Source organism: Pinus tabuliformis, chromosome 4_1 (genome assembly GCF_031772625.1).
Source record: "Pinus tabuliformis cultivar Carrire ecotype Pingquan chromosome 4_1, CPIR1, whole genome shotgun sequence".
Lineage (NCBI taxonomy): Eukaryota > Viridiplantae > Streptophyta > Pinopsida > Pinales > Pinaceae > Pinus > Pinus tabuliformis.
In genome coordinates, this window is record NC_142303.1 from 987,402,414 (window position 1) to 987,424,098 (window position 21,685).

A 21,685-nucleotide genomic window follows, 5' to 3' on the forward strand; every position below is an offset into this window, starting at 1 on the left:
TAAGCAGCATAAGTATATCCTTACGACAACTGATTATTTTACCAAATGGGTAGAAGCAGTTCCTCTCAAGACAGTTCATTCTGAAAATATTATTGAATTCATAGATCAATTTATCATCACTAGGTTTGGATTGCCAACAACATTAGTGTTTGATAACGCTTCATATTTTTCTGGAAATACTATGACTGAGTTTGCGCTTAAAAGAGGGTTCAAACTAAAATATTCTGCCAACTACTATCCGCAAGGTAATGGATTGGCTGAATCAACAAACAAGAACCTAATCAGAATTATCAAAAGAACAGTTGACCAAAACCAAAGGAATTGGCACAAAGCGCTGGTAAATGCTTTATGGGCTGATAGAATCACGAAGAAAGCTTCAATCGGCACTTCTCCCTTTAATTTAGTTTATGGGAGAGAAGTGGTTCTTCCGACTCACCTAGTCATTCCCTCTTTGTCTTTAGTGCAATATATCGATGAAGTATCTACTTCCTCTTTACAATTAAGACAAATGGAAATAATCAAACTAGAAGAACAAAGAGAGCAAGCTAGGAAAACCCATGCTCATCACCAAGCGCTAATAAAATCTTCTTTTGACTCAGCCATCATAACCAGAAAAAACTTTCAGATGGGTGATTTAGTTTTGAAATGGGATAAGGCTCATGAAGAAAAGGGCAAACATACGAAATTTCAGAAGCTGTGGCTTGGCCCTTTTCAGATTGTAGAAGTCGTAGGCCCGTCTACATTCGTGTTGCAGGATCTGGCAGGTAGGAGAGATTCTTTACCTGTCAACGGACTGATTCTTAAATTATATTTTCCATAGAAGAGAAATCTTCTAATTTTTGTAGGATAGATTTAGTTTTCAGTTTTTATTTTGTTTTGTTTTTCTCTTTTTTATGAATAACACCCGTTGTAAATGATCATTTAAAAAGGATTCATGAAAGAGCACGCCAATTCTCTATCAGATTTTGATTTCGCTTGTACAAATAGAAATTTTTTTGAAAAATCTAAATTTTATTATTGACAAATAGAGTTAACTTCACTTTGATTACGATACTCGTTTCAACCTCTAAAAAACTTTGACAAAAGCAACCTCTGGTAAAAGAATTGTTTTGTATCAACACCATGAAAGGTATCATCAATAATAAAATAAGCATTCTCTGCAAAGCTGTTGTTTTCAAAAACTCTATTATTGTTGTCCAGAGCTTTCTTAAGGAAAAACAATGACTTCCTCCCTGCTAAAAGGAAATTACAGCATTCAGAGAAACAATCCAAACAAAACACTATATCTCAAAGAATAAGAGGTCTCATCACGAGCTGGCTTATCATGATCACAGATATTATAACTTGCTGACTTTGCCAATACTGTCTATCAAAACAGGGCAACGACTTAAGATTGTTGCAATCAAAAGACAAGAGGTCTCATCACGAGCCGGCTTGTTCAGCAAAAGTGTAAATCAGGTGAATGACTGTGTCATAATTTGGCCACCAAACCAAGACATTGTTCTTTAGAGAATTAAAAAAAAGGAAAAGTGTGTCAAAAAGGATTTTTCTCTGGAATGTTGCGAGTAACCTCAAGCAGGAAAAAGGATCATTGCTGGATAACATGGTAACCCTGTCGAGGCTATGGACGCTTGCGGGCAGCAGAGGCTCTACCTACGACAATTGAGCATACTTTTAAGCCGGTACGCAGAGAAGACCTTATTTTATCTTTAAATAAGACCAAGTAATGTCTGGTGCGAATGCAAGAAGAAAACCTGAGGAAGCAAGAAATTGGGATATAAAAAGGGTTGAGACAAAATATCGTCGACAAGGTGAGAGGCAATCTACTCTATCTGTCCATAACAAAATTTAGACATATAAAAATTTTTGCTGTTTCGGAAGTGAACGGTCAATAGAAATGCAGAGATAACTGGTTCTTCACAGTGAATCGCCATTGTTGTGTTCACCAACAACCCCCCTCTTTGTTTGATATTAGTAATAACATCAAGCAAAGGGGGACCCTTAACCAAAAAATCCAAAAAATATTTTTGTTTGAAAAACCTTTTGTATTAACTCCCTAAGAGCTATATCGCGTCACAAAGGAAAAAGGAGCGCTTTCCCAAAGCGCATAAACACACTGAGGAGGAGCGACGCGAGAACTCATCGCATCACGTGCATTAAAGGCGCTCAAAAGGGGAAAACCTAAAGAACCGCCGACGGCTGATATGCGACGTCGCACATCGCAATGTCGCATAAGCAGCACAAAGTGACAAAGCGAAAAACCTTGCGACCTTGCGATATTGCAATATGCGATCTGCGACCATGCAAAGCTGTGACCTACGATCTATGGTGTGCGACAAATGAGACTATCAATCACTGCGATGCCACCTATTTACCTCACAATCTTCGATGCTGCGATGCAAATCGCAGAAGCCATTCGTCGCAGGCATTCCTCGGTATAATCTGTGAGCCTAAAATTAGGCGCACACCTTACGGGAAATTAATGATTGTACGCCTGTGTATCCAAAGATGATTATGTTGCGTTTTTCGAAGAGTCAAGTCATAATGGGTGACATGATTATGCATTCATTAGAACTTAATTGCTTTCATGTCAATCTTTTCTTCTGTCTCTTTTCATTTACGTGAACTATAAGTCAGCAACTGATATAAATCTATATGCAGGAAACATCCAAGGAAAAGCGCCAGAACTAGAAGAACAGAGAGGAGATGACTTCACAGATGGATACCGCATACAGCAGGACCGCGGATCCCAGAGTATCACTCAACAAATGCTGATGGAAATAGGCTATCTAGGACTCAGAGTCAAAGGCGCACAAAAGCAAAGCGTTTATGAAAGATCCTGAGTCCCAAATTGGGTAAAGCAAAAAGAAAAACGCTTAAGGGGAAAGACGTCACAGAAAAGCCTGGAACAAAGAATGGAAACAAGTTTCAATTGAGAAAATCGTTCAGGCAACAAAATCCCCAGCTCATTGAGTCATTCGCACGGCCGGAAACCGAAATAGCAACAACACAATCAGTTTGAAAGAAATCTGAGTTGTACTAAGTATACACGCCGTGAAGACACTCCTCCAGAAGAACACTTTCAAAAATATCTTCTAGTTTGTCAGAAAGAGGTGCCAGCTCTTGTTATTTCTAATTTTCAAGCTTGAACAAAAGGAAAGGACAAGCAGCCGACTCTTTCACGGCGAACAACGCATCACTTACAGCACTAAGGAGTAGATACAGAAATGGTTAGAAATTAGATTCAGTTTTTAGAAATAAATTTGTTTTAGTAAAAGGGCGGTCATTTGAAGCCGTTCCCTAAATTTGTGTAATTAAAATTAGCCGGTTAGTAGTATTTAACCCTTCTCGTTGCATTGGAGAAGGGTCCAGAAATTTGTCAAAAAACTTGTCCTCAGAACATGCACTTTTGCACCCTCGGAGGGGGTTTTTGATGAATGGACGGATCAAGATTTATTTATGTTTGCATTTTAATACCTACTACTAATGTTGCACTTCTGTACTCTTAGTAGGCATTAGAAGTAAGTAGAAATAGATCATTATTGCTTCAGGTCTGTGAGTATAAAGTCAGTCATAAATGGTACTTTTATCTCTTGACGAGTTTCTGCTTGCATTCTTAGAGTAATATACAGCTGATGTTGTTTATATGTTAACGTATGAATGAGTGGACTACCATTTGGCACTTTTGTACGGTGGAGTCATTGATTTATGCTTAATACATGAATAAATGATTATGCGATATGTTGTTCACAACCGTTTTGTTTAACTTCTTATGCAGGATGGTTCATCTTAATTGATTTATATTCTCATAATAGCTGAATAATCTTCATTACCAGTTATTGTGTGAAATCTTTCTAGATCGCATAATGGAAAAAGTTCTATCCCGGGTTAGCGTAGATTAGATGTGTTGTTCTTGATAGATTAAAGTAGTATAAAAGTCAGTCTCAGAGTCTAGAACTAGATTAGCTTAGAAATAATTCCATATATTCATTATCAAATTCTACACACACACACATCATCAAACTCTACACACATACACCCCCTTAGAACGGGAAGCTGGTCCTGTTATCCCTAGTCGGACCCGCTACACCAAACGGGCACAGAGCCGCCAACCAGGTTCCCGACCGGGTGGGTATCCCCCTTGTTGTTGACCCGATTTCAGGGCCCTCAACAGACGGTCAAATCATCGGCAAAACTTGTATCTTGATGTTCATACACCTTCCCCTATCCTTAAAGTACCTTATTAAACACTTCCCATCACTGAGATCCCCCAAATTCCTTATTTTCGCACAAACCCTAGTTTCTTGCTACAACATGGCAATTTTCTAGGTTGGACCTGTGTTTTGCCTTTTTGGACCCCTTCCCCTCACTCAATATTTGAAATTCTACTTTTTCCTGCTTCTTAACATCCCTCCCTACTTCCAAGAATTTTCCCAAGAATTTAGAAGCCACTTATCCCCTTCATTTCGCTTCATTTCGACAAATCTCTTGTGCCACACATCGGGATAAGTTTTACTCCAATGATGTTTCTGAGCAATAAAAGATGAATTTTGGAAAACTGAGAGAGGTTTTTTTCCAAAACATGCCAAGGAAGAAAAACCTCCTTCACGTTTTACACAGGTGTCATGGCTCTAGAGAAATGTCAAAAATACAATCGCCTCGGGAGAATTGATGCACCTATGAAGTGACCTTGGGAAAATCAATTTTTGTCCTAGCTTGGTTGGCCAAATGACTTGATTGATGAGTCAAATGATAATTAGACACACATATACTTCCAATGAGCTATCATGAGCTCAATTTGGAGTTGAGGAAGGCATTCAAAAGTTGACTGTAACAGCACTCTGCCTTTAGGCAGCCTCATTTAGCACATTTTGACCAGTCTTGGGAGATTTGATTTTTGACAGAGCAAATGAACTCAAAATTGAAACATTCTAGTTGGGTTGGAAAGTAGACTCAAATACCTTTCCAAAAAACTATCCTGCGCCCAATTTTGACATCGGGAAGGCCTCCAAATGTCACCTGGAAAAAGGCGCGACGCACATAGAGAGCGCGGCGCACTGGGAGAAAATTTCCAGTGTAAATTTACACTGGCGCGGTGCACATGGGAGGCGTGGCACACAGGGATAAAAGGCCTGAAATTCATTGAAATTTCTCCAAATTGCTAATTCTTTGCCTAGATTTTCCAGGTAGGCTTGCTATCTTGCCATTGCATCAAATTTTATGGTAAAAGGCGGTGGTTAATGGGTGATAGTGGTTGCAATAAAAATTTTCAAAACCTACTTCTAAAGGATCCTCAAGCCAATTGCAGCCAGGTTTACAATTCACTGTTTTTGCCACCAAGATTTTGTCTCCCTCCCATTGTTCCCTTATTTTCACTAATCCCCAAATCCCTATCACCTAAATTCATTACCCCTTTCCCATACATACTCTATCCTAAATCCTCCAACGCCACACAACAAAACCTATCAACAAATCCCAAACCCTATCCCATATTTCCCTATTTAATTTCTCCCAATTATTCCCATTCCTCAATATTGTTTCCCCTCCCTAACAATCCCTAACAGTCCCTGTTGCATTTGTTTTTCTTCCCTTGGTGGCAGAATTTGAATACATCATCCGAAAGAGCAGTGCAAGCACAGTTTATACACAACAGTCATTTTGTCTTTGAGGTAGTTTGTCCATCAGCAGACATGACATCTGATCCATCATATGATCATGAAGAAGAGGCACACAGTGATTTGCCAACAGAGGTACATGCAACCAGGAGGCCTCATAGAGGTGGCAAAACATACATGAAGACCAGTAGGATGCCCAACGAAGCCGAAATGAGAGGACACCCATTCAACAGGAGATAGAGGCTGATCGAGAGATTTGGCTCAAGAGGATCAACATTCACTTAGAGAATCTGTTGGCGAAAGTGACAAGGACAAAGCATTATTGAGGCATATGGTTTATCATTACAGGGCACGCAATATGAGTTCCAAGGCCCGAATCAGGAATTTGAAGGCGAAATTGAGGAAGGCAATCAAGAAGAAAAAGAGGAAAAGGGAGCTCGATCGACTTCAGATATTGGCTGAAGCCTCTTTTTTCCAGCATAACACTTGATAAGGAAGCTCCAACCCAAATTTCAAGAAATTTGGGACAATTTTGGTCACATGACAAATTTTTGGGCACAACACAGGTTTTTCTCCCTGTGCGCTGTGCCACTAGCGCGGCGCTTAGGTTTGGGAGCTCTAAATCACAAATGGCTTTCATTTTTGGATTTAGCATGAAAAATCATGCCTTTTGGTGCATGGACAAGAAATTTGTGTAGGATTTGAGTCCCCAGGAGGTCAAAAACACTCAAAAAATGACCTCTCTGCCCCTATTTTGACACACAGGAAGCAGTCTTGGGAGAATGAAGTTTTGGAGGGAAAAATGAGCACCAAATTCAGAAATTCCACTTGGGTTGGAAAGTAGATAGGCCAGGATTTCCAACAAGCACACTTGGGCACAATTTGGACTCCAGAAGGTACCTCAAAATCACCTCCAAAGTGGCACGGCGCGTATAGATTTGGGCGCGGCGCATATAGAGAAAAAGGCCAAAATCACGCCCGCTTCGCGAAATTTCGATTCGCGACTTTCTCCAAGTGGGCCCGCTCATTTACACTATATTTTTCTCGGCAACTAAGGCAATGTTTAAAAAGTATTTTCACTAAAGGTGGGCTCCTATCCAAGTGGCAAAGGAAGGCGAGCAGTCACCCAAGCCATTTGTCATTTTTGTAACGCTGCACCTGTAACTAATGGTTGGCTTTCCACTTCCACTTTGTAATGATTCGAAAAACTCCCCAACTCTTGGTAGTTCTATTTCCTCATGGCATAATATATTTATTGTATGCAAACCATGTGCAAAGGGTTGGCTTGTAATTTCTGGGAGACTGTGGGAGAGAAACTCAGTTCTTCATTGTATATTTTGACAGAGGATTAATGAAAGGAAGTGGCTCTGTTTCATGAGATTCATGTGGTTGTGAGTGTAGCAAATGTGTCTCTTATGTTTCATATACATTTCTTAATGTTTCACAATTCATTTCATATTCATTTCCAGTGAAATTTTCTAAGTTAGATAAGGTAGAATTCATTTTTATTGCTCTGCCTGTGGAAAAATTTCATGTTCAGTGTTCTTCTTCTGTTGAAAAGGATTCATGTACTTATGCCCTTTTCACCCTCCTAATCAATTCCTCCATTCCGCGTTATTTCAAACTAAATTGCTAGACTTTCTGCCTGTCTTGCCTCACGAAGTAATCTATGCCTTTGTATTAAATTCTCTGCTCATTGCTGTCCCTTGGTCCCATACCATCCCAGAAACTTAGTCATTCATAAAAAATTGCTTCTTGTATCCATATTTACTTACTAGCCTAAGATCAATATTTCACTGTTAGTCATCTCAGACCATTCCGTTTACTTATTCGTTGAGTGTGACTCGGAGAGAGCCCCCTCTTGTTCTGGTAGGGCTAGCTACCAGACTGAGCGTGGTTTGTGGTTACCTTGAATTTTTCCTTCCTTCAACCTAAGGCAGATTTAGGTGCTAACACCTAGTAATCCTCTTTGTCTTTGATGTCAAAGGGGGAGAGAAAGTAGACATTGACTAGCAATATGAGAGGAGAAACCTTTGGACTAAAAGGAGATATAAAGTAGTTCAAGGAGGTTAGAAGGATTCAATCTCGATCCTAATTGTTTTTTTAGAAGATCCATAATATGTGCATAGAGAAGTTTGACTTGGACTTGCATATCTTCTACCTGCTATGAGGCCTATTTACTTGGGGCTTAGGCTCCTACTTTTCCATTTGCACTGGCTTCATAGGTTACACTTGATAGTGTGGTCCCCTTGCTTGACAAAGTAAGAAGATCAAGGAAAGTAAGAAACTCAAGGAAATTAGGAATTCATGTCATTAATGACAAGGAAAGAAATTGGAAGTTCTTGCCATCAATGACCATCAATTTCTAGTGGCATTATATCAACGAAAAAGGGGGAGGTTTTTTATTAGTATGTTCTCATTGATGAAAAACGATGCCATTGATGTCAAAGGATGTTTGAAGGCATGAAGCTGTTATTAGATTAATAAGTATGTGTTGAGGTTATGTTTCTCAAAAGGGCATGAAAGGGTTATGACAGGAGAATAATCTCAGATTCCTTTCCAACAATCTAGGGCACTTGAACTACCTCTAATGGAATAACAAGAAATACCATATTGAAGATTTTCATGGTTCCATGATTCATGGTTCTACATAATGCCAATAATCAGATCCCCCCCTCGTTAACTCTTAGAAAAGAAAGGGTGTATAAACTTGCTAGAGTTTCTTAAGAAGTATGATAATCAAATAAGAATTAGTTTCCACTTGTTTCAAGGAAAAGGGTTAGTCAGTTGGAAGAACAAATCCAAAATTGTGAAGGTAAAGATGAACCCATAAAGAAGCTTTCAAAAGAAGAAAATAATTGAAAGGACATTTTGAAGAAATATGAAAACCAAGACCAGGAAAATGCTATTATGAAGGCCAAACTAGAAGAAGCAAGAATTATGGAAGAAGTGAGGCATATCCAACTAAAATAAAGAGAATTCCATTATGAGTCTCTAGAAGTCGAGATTATTCCTTTGAAAGATAAGCTAGAAAAAGCTAATAATCATATGATGGAGTATGAAAAGAAAGTGCATGAGCTTAAACAATCTTCAAATATTCTAAAAATTTAATTGGAAAAGTATAAGAAGATTGTGGAATCACTCCTAGAACAGGTTGAAAGCAAGTATCATGAGGTTGCTATTCTAAAGACATAAATAGGAGAATCTAAGAGAATTGAGGACACTTTGGTGAATCAACTTAAAGAAAATTTGTAGGAATGTGGAAAAGTAAAAGAGGAAGTTGTTTATACAAAGAAGCAATTAGATGAAGGAAATTAGAATTGGAAGTTAGTCGAAGGAACTAAAATTCTAGACACAATTCTAAGGAAGCAGAGATATCCCCTCATTATAAGGAATACCGTGAGACATCCAAAGATGAATCACACTCAAGGACACCAAATGGATAACAAATCAAGAGCTATGCCAATACATTCATAGGATCCAAAATCAATAAAATTGAAGACACCAATTAAGAAAAGGATCACCATAACCCTGTTCATTTCAACAACACAAACAACACTCAAAGAGAAATAAGGAATCAACAAGATGCTCATAAATATAGAAAGAGCAAAGAAAGAAACCTGGATGAGCTTGAAAACACCACTACATAAAGAAGTCATTCTAATCCTCTCAAGGGATCTACGAGAAGTAGTTGAATAGGAGTTAAGGACCAAAAAGGAGATTAATCTCTTCCATGGTGTAACAACTTCGGAGGAAATGCTTCATCAAGACAACTCCACTTAGGTAGGTATTACAATATATTTTTTGTCATTTTTTCTCATGTACAAGATTTGTACATAAAGCAAGGGAGTACAAGACCTATGACATGAATGATTATATAATAAATATATGCTATTATCGTACTTCCATGAATGAATATATGGGAAATCAAATTCGAAGATAGAATAGCAGACAATATGAACCGTGTTTTCCATTATTCAAGTTTAACATAGAATACTACAAATGTCACAATGTTGGACATATAATTCATGATTGTAGAATTGATAATAGATATGTTTCTGTATAATGAAAGGAAAAAGAGTTCCCTGCTGATACAAGGGATATCACCAAGGTATGGATAAGGAAATAGGAATATCCAAAGATAGATCTAAACACTCAAATCAAATTTATTGGTGAAGGTTTCTTCAAGTATATGCAAGTTTGAGACAAGATGAAACTTGAAGGAGTGTAAGTTTGTAGGATTATGTACTTTTAAACAAGAAATGGAAATATTAAGTCAAGCTGAAATAAGAAGTTGAGATTTGAATCAAGATGCAGGTAAATTCACAATTAAACAATGTAGAAATAAATTGTACTTGCAAGAACACTTGATGATATCATCCACAAGGGGGAGTATGGTTGCAACAAAATTATTCACAAGGAAGGGAAAGAAGATATTGCTAGTAGCATGAGATAGTGAGAAGCCCTAAAATAGAGAAATTGGAATAATAATGAAGAACTTCCTTTACAAGGTGACTAAAACTCCATGGCCACAACTCAAGCTGATGTAGAAGACTCATTGAACAGGTCCAAAAGATTATTATACTCTAAAAAGGAAAATCAAAGGAAAACATGCAATTAGATGAGGATCAAAAGAAATTTGTTTCAAAGAGGGTCATGAGTTGGAATAGTAACCAAGGTTTTAGAATCTGCTTAAAAGGAATAATTCAAGGAAATTGTATGTTAGAAACTTAGAGAGAATATTACTGGATAAAGCTCAGGGTGAGAAGCGACATGCATTTAGGATGAATTGATTGCTCAAGGAAAGCATAAAATGAAAGCCATTGTTGTGAATAGTATATATGAAGTTTTTGAGGAAACTCTAAGTGTGTATTGGTACATAATTACAACTCACTTAATTGGTTTCACAACAAAATACATAGATCAACAAGAGAAGCACAATTTTAGGGGGAGATAAAGTGTATTACAATGCATATTTCTTAAATCTGTCTCTATTTTGTTTCAATTGGTGTCCCTTATTTCAATGTTATCACTAAGTAGGTTGAGTAACAATTCATTTCAATAATATGTTCTATCCAGGGTTATGACTTAAACCCTTTTAGGATGTGTTTGATTAGCCACTGACTTCTCAGAACAAAAGCGAGAGAGTGAGAAAATAATAATAGTGGAGAATGAGAAAAAAATTGCATATGCAAACATTGCAAATATTTCAGATAGAACAGTAAAAACATAGGGGGAGCAGACATTGGGCCAAAAATGAGTATTTATTGTTTAAGCAGTCATCTATAGTTGAATTGTAACTAGTAATCCTCTTTGTCTTTGATGTCAAAGGGGGAGAGAAAGTAGACATTGACTAGCAATATGAGAGGAGCAACCTTTGGACTAGAAGCTTGATAGGGGGAATTCATGTCATCAATGACAAGGAAAGAAAGGGGGAGTTCCTGCCATCAATGACCATGAATTTCTAGTGGCATTATATCAATGACAAAGGGGGAGGTTGTTTGTTAGTATGTTCTCATTGATGAAAACTGATGTCATGGATGTTAAAGGATGTTTGAAGGCCTGAAGATGTTATTATATTATTAAGTATGTGTTGAGGTTATTTTGCTCAAAAGGGCATGAAAATTTTATGAGAGGAGAATAATCTCAGATGCCTTTCCAACAATATAGGGCACTTGACCTACCTCTAATGGAATAACAAGAAATACCATATTGAATATTTTCATGGTTCCAGGGTTCATGGTTCTACATAATGCAAAAAATCAGATCCCCCCCTAGTTAACTCTCAGAAAGGAAAGGGTGTAGAACCTTGCTAGAGTTTCTTAAGAAGTATGATAATAAAATGAGAATTAGTTTCCACTTGTTTCAAGGAAAAGGGTTAGTCAGTTGGAAGAACAAATCCAAAATTGTGAAGGTAAAGATGAACTCATAAAGAAGCTTTCAAAAGAAGACAATAATCGAAAGGAAATTTTGAAGAAATATGAAAATCAAGACTAAGAAAATGATATTACGATGGCCCAACTAGAAGAAGCAAGAATTATGGAAGAAGTGAGGCATATCCAAATAAAATAAAGAGAAGGCCATTATGAGGCTCTAGAAGCCGAGATTATTTATTTGAAAGATAAGCTAGAGAAAGCTAATAATCATATGATGGAGTATGAAAAGAAAGTGCATGAGCTTAAAGAGTCTTCAAATATTCTAAAAATTTAATTGGAAAAGGATAAGAATATTGTGGAATCACTCCTAGAATAGGTTGAAAACAAGTATCATGAGGTTGCTATTCTAAAGACATAAATAGGAGAATTTAAGAGAATTTAGGACACTTTGGTGAATCAACTTAAAGAAAATTTGTAGGAATGTGGAAAAATAAAAGAGGAAGTTGTTTATACAAAGAAGCAATTAGATGAAGGAAATTAGAATTGGAAGTTAGCCGAAGGAACTAAAATTCTAGACACAATTCTAAGGAAGCAAAGATATCCCCTCATTATAAGGAATACTGTGAGACATCCAAAGATGAATCACACTCAAGGACACCAAATGGATAAAAAATCAAGACCTATGCCAATACATTCATAGGATCCAAAATCAATAAAACTGAAGACACCAATTAAGAAAAGGATCACCATAAGCATGTTCATTTCAACAACACAAGCAACACTCAAAGATAAATAAGGAATCAACAAGGTGCTCATAAATTCAGAAAGAGCAGAGAAAGAAACCTGGATGAGCTTAAAAACACCACTACATCAAGAAGTCATTCTGATCCTCTCATGAGATCTACTAGAAGTACTTGAATAGGAGTTAAGGACCAAAAAAGAGATTAATCTCTTCCATGGTGTAACAACTTCAGAAGAAATGCTTCATCAAGACAACTCCACTTAGGTAGGTATTACAATATATTTTTTGTCATTTTTTATCACGTAAAAGATTTGGACATAAAGAAAGGGAGTACAAGACCTTTGGCATGAATGATTATATAAGAAATATATGCTATTATCATACTTCCATGAATGAATATATGTGAAATAAAATCAGAATATAGAATAGCAGACAATATGAACCATTTTTTCCATTATTCAAGTTCAACATAGAATACTACAAATGTTACAATGTTGGACATATAATTCATGACTGCATAATTGATAATAAATATGTTTCTATATAATGAAAGGAAAAAGAGTTCCCTGCTGATACCAGGGATATCCCCAAGGTATGGATAAGGAAATAGGAAGATCCAGAGACAGATATAAACACTCAAATCAAATTTATTGGTGAAGGTTTCTTCAAGTATATGCAGGTTTGAGACAAGATGAAACTTGAAGGAGTGTAAGTTTGTATGATTAAGTACTTTGAAACAAGAAATGGAAATATTAAGGAAAGCTGAAATAAGAAGTTGAGATTTGAATCAAGATGCAGGTAAATTCACAATTAAACAATGTAGAAATAAATTGTACATGCAAGAACACTAGATGATATCATTCACAAGGGGGATTATGGTTGCAACAAAATTATTCACAAGGAAGGGAAAGAAGATATTGCTAGTAGCATGAGATAGTGAGAAGCCCTAAAAATAGAGAAATTGGAATAATAATGAAGAACTTCCTTTACTAGGTGACTAAAACTCCATGGGCACAAATCAAGCTGACGTAGAAGACTCATTGAATAGGTCCACAAGATTATTAGACTCTCAAAAGGAAAATAAGAGGAAAACATGTAATTAGATGAGGATCAAAAGAAATTTGTTTCAAAGAGGGCCATGAGTTGGAATAGTTTCCAAGGTTTTAGAATCTACTTAAAAGGAATAAGTCAAGGAAGTTGTATGTTAGAAACTTAGAGAGAATATTACTGGATAAAGCTCAGGGAGAGAAGCGACATGCATTTAGGGTGAATTGATTGATCAAGCAAAGCATAAAATGAAAGCCATTGGTGTGAATAGTATATATGAATTTTTTGAGGCAACTCTAAGAATGTATTGGTACATAAGTACAACTCACTTAATTGGTATCACAATAAAATACTTAGATCAACAGGAGAAGCACAATTTTAGGGGGAGATAAAGTGTATTACAATGCACAGTTCTTAAATCTGTCTCTATTTTGTTTCAATTGGTGTCCCTTATTTCAATGTTATCACTAAGTAGGTTGAGTAACAATTCATTTCAATAATCTGTTCTATCTAGGGTTATGACTTAAACCCTTTTAGGATGAGTTTGATTAGCCATTCGATTCTCAAAGCAAAAGGGGGAGAGTAAGAAAATAATAATAGTGGAGAATGAGAAGAAAATTGGCATATGAAAACATTGCAAATATTTCAGATAGAAAAGTAACAACACAGGGGGAGCAGACATTGAGCCAACAATGAGTAACTATTGTTTGAGCAGTCATCTGTAGTTGAATTGTACCTAGTAATCCACTTTGTCTTTGATGTCAAAGGTGTAGGTTTTAACCCTGTACAGAAATTACCTGCATACGAATTATAAAACACAAAAAATAAATAATGCGAGAGCATAACACATAAAACACATATACACAAAGATTTCCCCTTGATCCCAAAACTGGGACTACCAGCTTGATTTTTCATTATGTTCCTTTCAATGTTACAATACACATTTATACATGCCGAAGAATCCAATACCATGGACCGAAAACCATCGCATCCAACACCATGGACCGAAAACCATCACATCCAAAACCATGTGTGAAAAACATGCACAAAACCATAGGTAGGCCCGCCCAACCTAATATAGGGTCCAAAACCAAAATTTTCTGGGGCGATGCCTCGAACCCCATAGAGTGGGGTTACCTGCACCCCTCAAACCCCCTGTGGATCCCCCCACTATGCAATCGGGGCAATGAAGGGGGGGCTCTGCCCCCCTTCTAACACCCTGATTAACTACATGGGATAGTCGTGGAAAGAATATAACACAACCCAACATTCTCCCACTTATTGTTTTCTTTCCATACGGGGCCACAAGATAGCTTAGTGATTTATCTAGACCTGCAACACCCATTGTTTCTCTACACCAAGAGAACTTCTCAGAGCTCACAGATTTTGTCAATGCATCTACAGTATTATTCAAAGTGTCCACCTTTACTAGCAACACCTTTTTTTCTTCTATCATATCCCTCACAAAGTGATACTGAACATCAATGTGCTTTGTCTTTGAATGATATGCAGGATTCATTGCCAAGAAAATTGCACTTTCAGTGTCACAGTCTATCCTTATAGCTTCCTGTACTAACCCCATACTTGAACACAATCTATGCAACCAAACTACTTCCTTGCTTGCATGAGTGGCTACCATGTATTCTGCCTCTGTAGTTGATAGTGCCACTACAGATTGTTTCTTACTCATCCAATTGACTGCACCTCCAAATAGGTTAAACACATACCCACTTGTAGATCTTCTCTGATCCAGATCTCCAGCCCAGTATGCATGAACAAATTCATGAATATACAACATGCTATCCAATCCTGGTCTTCCTTGGTAGCACACATTATAATCACTAGTGCCACACAAATACCTGAAAACCCGCTTCACTACTGTCTAGTGCTCCTTCCCTGGTTTTGACATAAACCTGCTCAATACTCCCACTGCATGTGCAATGTCTAGTCTAGTACAGACCATCGCATACATCAGGCTACCGACTGCACTTGCATATGGAACATGGGACTCTTCCTCTTCTTGTGTCTTGGGACACTGTTCAACAGATAACTTTACACCTACAGGAATAGGAACCTTCACCTTTTTACTATCCTACATATTAAACCTCTACAATATTGTCTCAACATACTTCCTCTGGTTTAACCAGAGCTTCCGCTTTGTTTGATCTCTTTTAATTTCCATGCCCAAAATATAGTTTGCAACACCAAGATCTTTCATGTCGAATTTGGAGTCTTCCTCCTTTATCTCAAAATATATCTTCTCGGGTTCCTTTGGTTGGACTTCATGTTTAATAACATCTTTCATCTCTCTGAACACCACATCTCAGTTGTACACAACCTTCCTTGTTACTGGGTTCCAAAGCTTATAACCCTTTAAACCATCCTTATACCCAATAAAGATGCACTTTTCAGATTTACTATCCAACTTGGTTCATTTCTCCTTTGGAACATGTACATATGCATCACATCCAAATACCCTTAGACGTGAAAGAGAGGGTTTCTTACCAGTCCATACCTCTTGTGGAGTCTTATCCTCCAACATTGATGAAGGTGATCTATTGACCAGGTAAGATGTTGTCTCCACCGCCTCTGCCCAGAATTCCTGTCCTAACCCAACACCACTGAGCATGCTTCTTGCCCTTTCCATCAACGTCTTGTTCATTCTTTTTGCAACTCCATTTTTTTGAGGTGTATATGGAGTAGTCTTTTGTCATGCTATACCACACTTTTTATAGAATTCTTCAAATTCCTTATTGCAAAATCTCCATCATTATCTGTCCTCAACACCTTTATCTTCTTCTCTGTCTACTTTTCCACCAAAGCCTTAAATTTTTTAAACCTGTCAAAGACTTCATATTTCTTCTTAAGGAAATATATCCATGTATTCCTTGAGAAGTCATCTATAAATGATACATAGTACATAGACTTACCCAGTGATGGAACCTTCATAGGTCCAAACACATCACTGTGCACAAGCTCTAATATCTGTTTCGCCCTCTTACCACCATAGGGGAAACTCACCCGATTCTGCTTCCCATATTCACAATTTTCACAGAAATCAAAATCTAGAGAGCTATTACTCATACCTTCTACCATACCCTTACCATGAAGTATTTGAAGGCCCTTCTCTCCAATATGTCCAAGCCTTTGATGCCACAACACGGTCTTCTCTCCAGAGACCACTAGATTTTCTGCTCCACTTTCAGAAAACATAGAACTATTGCACCCATCAACAACCGTGCTACCTTGCTGCTTGTTCAGAGTTCCAATCCGAACTCCCCGCATCAATACCAGTGCTCCCCGAACCATCTTGCAGGTATCCTTCTCAAACACTGTTTTTACACCTGCATCATCCAACTTTCTTACAGAAATTAGATTTCTAGCCAATTCAGGAATATGTAGAACACCCAAAAGTGTTCTAACCCTTCCACCTTGCAACTTCAACTTTACTTTTCTGCGACCAACGATTCTAGCCTTCCTATCATCCCCTAAGAAGACATCACCACCATCGTATTTCTCATACTCATAGAACCACTCTTTATGGGGAGTGAAGTGAAAGGATGCACCTGAGTCAATCTGTTAAAAATGGCAACAAGAAATGCTAAAAATATAAGTGCTAAAAATAACATTGCTATAAATAGTAGTTCGGGTACCAGTGTTGGACATAGCAACAAGGAATGAAAAATGGAAGTGCTAAAAATAGAATTGCTATAAATAGTAGTTCGGGATAGATTCTTATTTTAGTTAGTCCCTAAACTAAAATAGTGAAGTAAAATTCGAATTTGATCTTAGCAGCTATTTGTAAAATAATTAATTAATTCATCTTGAGTTAATTAGTTAAGGAAAATCAAACATGAAGTCTATGTGGGGACATGCAACAGTTTCTCCATTAATTGAGGAATTTATTCATCAGTTAAAGAGATAAGGATGAGTTGTAATATTGAGTTGTAATTAGTTGGCTTAGTTAATTGAGTCAAGTCCAGTTAGATTAATTCAAATAGTTTGTTGAATTAATTGTGAGTTCAGTTAGTTAATGCTTGCATGCATGTAACTGCTGCACTTCAGATAACTAAATATTCTCTCATAAATAACTCATGCATGTCAATTCAGACAGAGACCTAGTTGAGATTAGAGGATGGACAATGTACTATCAGTTGGATGGATTTTTCCTATAAAGGAAACTCATCTATGCAGAAGGATTTATCTCCTTTAGGATTGTGCAGTTACTACTGGGCCAAGTGAGCAGTGTGAGGTGGGAATTCACATGTGTGGAAGCACTGAACCCCAAGAAAAATTGCACAAGGAAATAGGAGGCTTGGAGGGTAGAGGAGAAGGTTTGTGAGAGGCCTTTGACTGTCTATGAGCAGCAGAGGGATTATACTGAGAGCTAGTTGGCTTCCAAGCTAAGGCTTTGTGTAATTCTGTGACTATTTTCCACTTGTATGATAATACAGAGTTGGTGTTTTAGGTTGAGGCTTTCCCTGGGTTATTTCTTCTGTGTTATGTGTGATTGATTTCTCATTCTCAGTTATATGTGTTCTCATTGATCTTACTCATATTCGATTAAGCTTCCACAAAGTTTGTTGTAGAAGTAGATCTTGTATTTTGCTTTAGTACATTGCATAATCTGTTGATCTACAGTGGGAAGTTATACATGGTATCGGAGAAAAGGTGATCACGGCGAAGAACAATATACAAGAAGGAGGAGTTCGAAGGTTGTGTTTCTTGAATATAGATATCAATTTCTTATCACATCTCAATTTCACCTACAATGTTCAGTGGTTTAAGACTCGAGTATGCCCTTGATGGCAGCTCGAATTATATAGCCTGGAAGGATCGCATGGAGGCAGTATTAGACGATAATGGTTTAAAGGACTTCATTGATCAAGAAGTCCCCAACTAACTGATGCTACTCAACTGGCGAAATGGAAGAAATGTGTGGCTAGAGCAAGGAGAATCCTCCTGGAGGGAGTTCGAGACCACATTGTCTCGAGCCTCCATGGGAAGGAGAAACTGTTTTCGATGTGGAAAACATTGAAAGATTTATATCAGAACAACAACAATAAGAGGAAGCTGGCGCTGAAAGACAAGCTTTGTAAGATCAAGTGTGAAAAGGGCGACACGATCTCTACCTATCTGAACAAGCTCACCACCTGCAGGGATGAGCTTGGAAGTGTAGGGATCATGACCGCCAATAATGACATGGTGAGTCTTGCTCTCCTCAGTCTTCCTAAGAGCTGGCATAGCTACCAAGACTCGGTTAATGGAAGAGAGAAACTACTATATTGGGAATGAATTTGGTCAGATTTGATGCAGGAGGAGATAAGAAGAAGCACCAAAGATGGTTCTTCATCCATGGAGGAAGAAGAAAACTGCGCCTTAGTGAGTAAGGAAAAGAAAGGGAAGGAGAAGGATTCTCATTCCAATTCGAGTTCTTCCCATGGTGGGAAGAAGTTTGACAAATCAAAAATGTGATGCTTTCATTGTCATGAGGTGGGCCATTTTGCTACAAATTATCCACTGAAGAAATCCAAGAAGGGATCCTTGGAAGGATTAGAAGGTGAGGCACTTGCCTCATAGTTCGAGTTGGATTTCACACTCATCGCATGCATGGTTTCATCCATGGTGGGAAGTGGTCGGTTTCTTGACAGTGAAGCTTCTTTCCACATGACCAATGACAAGAGTTTGTTCAGTACCTTGGAGGAGAAGGATCTCTAGATGCGGATCACGATGGGTAATGATGAAAAGTATAGTGTCTCAGGTGTAGGCACAATTGTTTTTCAGAGGGAGCATGGAGCTCACATTACCTTGACCGATGTCAAGTATGCACCGAGACTGAAGAAAAATTTGGTGTCGATCGCAATGCTGGAAGACAGAGGCTATGATGTAGTCTTCAGTAAGGGAAAAGTTTTCCTTAGACACATCATCACGAGATAGGTGAAGCAGATCGGTTCACGAGTCAAGAACCTGTATGCTATTGAGGTTCAAGATGATTGCAAAGCCTTGAGAAGCAAGGCAACTAATGGAGACTTGGTGGTTGATAGGGAGAGTACATTACCTCTCAACATGCAGTCACAGGAGAAGTCTCATACGATTGTGGAGGAGCCACGATTGGTGAAGCAACTTCAAGAGGTTGTGGAGCAGCCACAACTGGGGAAGTCAAGAGGAGACCGAGTGGAGGCATGCACTCATGCAGAGATCTCTAGTAGGGGAAATTTTGAGCCAGGTGGGTAGAGGGAGCACATGCATCCATACCTCTAGGTAGGAGGTGGGGCGATGTGGAGTGACAGTCCCAAGTAGGCTGGAATAGGGGCAGGATCCTTGAGGTACCCAACCTCTTTGATTCAACTTTGCTACGGGAGCCTCGATGAGGAGTAGCAGGACTAGTTGAGTGGGTAGAGACAGATGTGGATGGAGTAGTAGAGAGAGCTACAGTGCAGGAGTTCCAAGACTGTGTAGAGCTAGAAGGATGCAGCAATGCAAGAGGCATAGGAGTGTTGCACCAGTGCAGGATGGCACAGAGAGGTGTGCAACGATGCGAGATGCATGGAGTGTTGTAGTAGCTCAGAGGTCAGAGAGGGAGCACTTGTTCGTGGTAGAGGGAGCTTCAGCATCAGAGTATGTTTCTACCCCAATAGAGAGTTCAGTTGGGAGTTTTTTTGTTTCTAGAGTTGCTGGAGCGTCCACACTTGGAAGAAGTGTTGCATGTAGAACATTCCAAATGTTCAGGAGCGGGTTCGAGTTGAAGCCTTTCTTTTTGAGAGGGAGTGTTGAAAATGGAAACAAGAAATGATAAAAATAGAAGTGATAAAAATAGCACTATTATAAATAGCAGTTTGGGTACCAGTTTTGGACATAGCAACAAGGAATGAAAAATGGAAGTGCTAAAAATAGCATTGCTATAAATAGTAGTTCGGGATAGATTCCTATTTTAGTTAGTCCCTGAACTAAAATAGTGAAGTAAAATTTGAATTTGATCTTAGCAGTTGTTTGTAAAATAATTAATTAATTCATCTTGAGTTAATTAGTTAAGGAAAATCAAACATGAAGTCTATGTGGGGACATGCAACAGTTTCTCCATTAATTGAGGAATTTATCCATCAGTTAAAGAGATAAGGATGAGTTGTAATATTGAGTTGTAATTAGTTGGCTCAGTTAACTGAGTCAAGTCTAGTTAGATTCATTCAAACAGTTTGTTGAATTGATTGTGAATTTAGTTAGTTAATGCTTACATGCATGTAACTACCACACTTCAGATAACTGAATATTTTCTCATAAATAACTCATGCAGGTCAGTTCAGACAAAGACCCAGTTGAGATCAGAGGAGGGATAGTGTACTATTAGTTGGATGGATTTTTCCTATAAAGGAAACTCATCTATGCAGAAGGATTTATCTCCTTCAAGATTGCGCAGTTACTACTAGGCCAAGTGAGCAGTGTGAGGTGGGAATTCACATGTGTGGAAGCACTTGACCCCAAGAAAAACTACGCAAGGAAATAGGAGGCTTGGAGGGCAGAGGAGAAGGTTTGTGAGAGGCCTTTGACTGTTTATGAGCAACAGAGGGATTATATTGAGAGCTGGTTGGCTTCCAAGCTAAGGATTTGTGTAATTCTATGACTATTTTCCACTTGTATGATAATACAGAGTTGGGTTTTAGGCTGAGGCTTTCCCTAGGTTATTTCCTCTGTGTTATTTGTGATTGATTTCTCATTGTCAGTTATATGTGTTCTCATTGATCTTGCTCATATTCGATTAAGCTTCCACAAATTTTGTTGTAGAAGTAGATCTTGTATTTTGCTTTAGTACATTGCATAATCTGTTGATCTACAGTGTGAATTTCTACACAATCAACCATGCCTCATGATCTACATGTGTACTTGAAGAAGCCAAGTACACATCCCCACCTTCATCTGAGGTGGTTTTCGCCTCTGCAGAAGGAGCATCATCAGATCCCTTTCCTTTGTCAGGAGCTTTAGATTTACAGTCCCTTTTGTAGTGCCCTTCCTTTCTGCATTTCTAGCACACCACCTTTATAGGTTTTCCTAGAGATTTAGATCTCCCTCTAGATTTAGATCTCTCACTCGATGACTTATTTTTGTTTTTGTTCTAGGACCGTCCTTGTACAGACAAGGCATCACCATTCTAGCTCTCCATATTTTTCCGTCTCATCTCCTCCGTCAGCAAGGATGAGACTATTTCATCAAACTGCAAGGCAGTTGCATTGCTACCTATTGCAATAACCAGGCTATCCCATGAATCTGGTAGGGAACACAACAAACTAATGCACTTATCTTCATCTGAAATTTTGATATCAACAAACAATAACTAACTTACCACAGTATTAAACGCATTCAGATGCTCTGTCACCGAGTCTCCATCTTTCATCCTCAGGTTATACAACTTT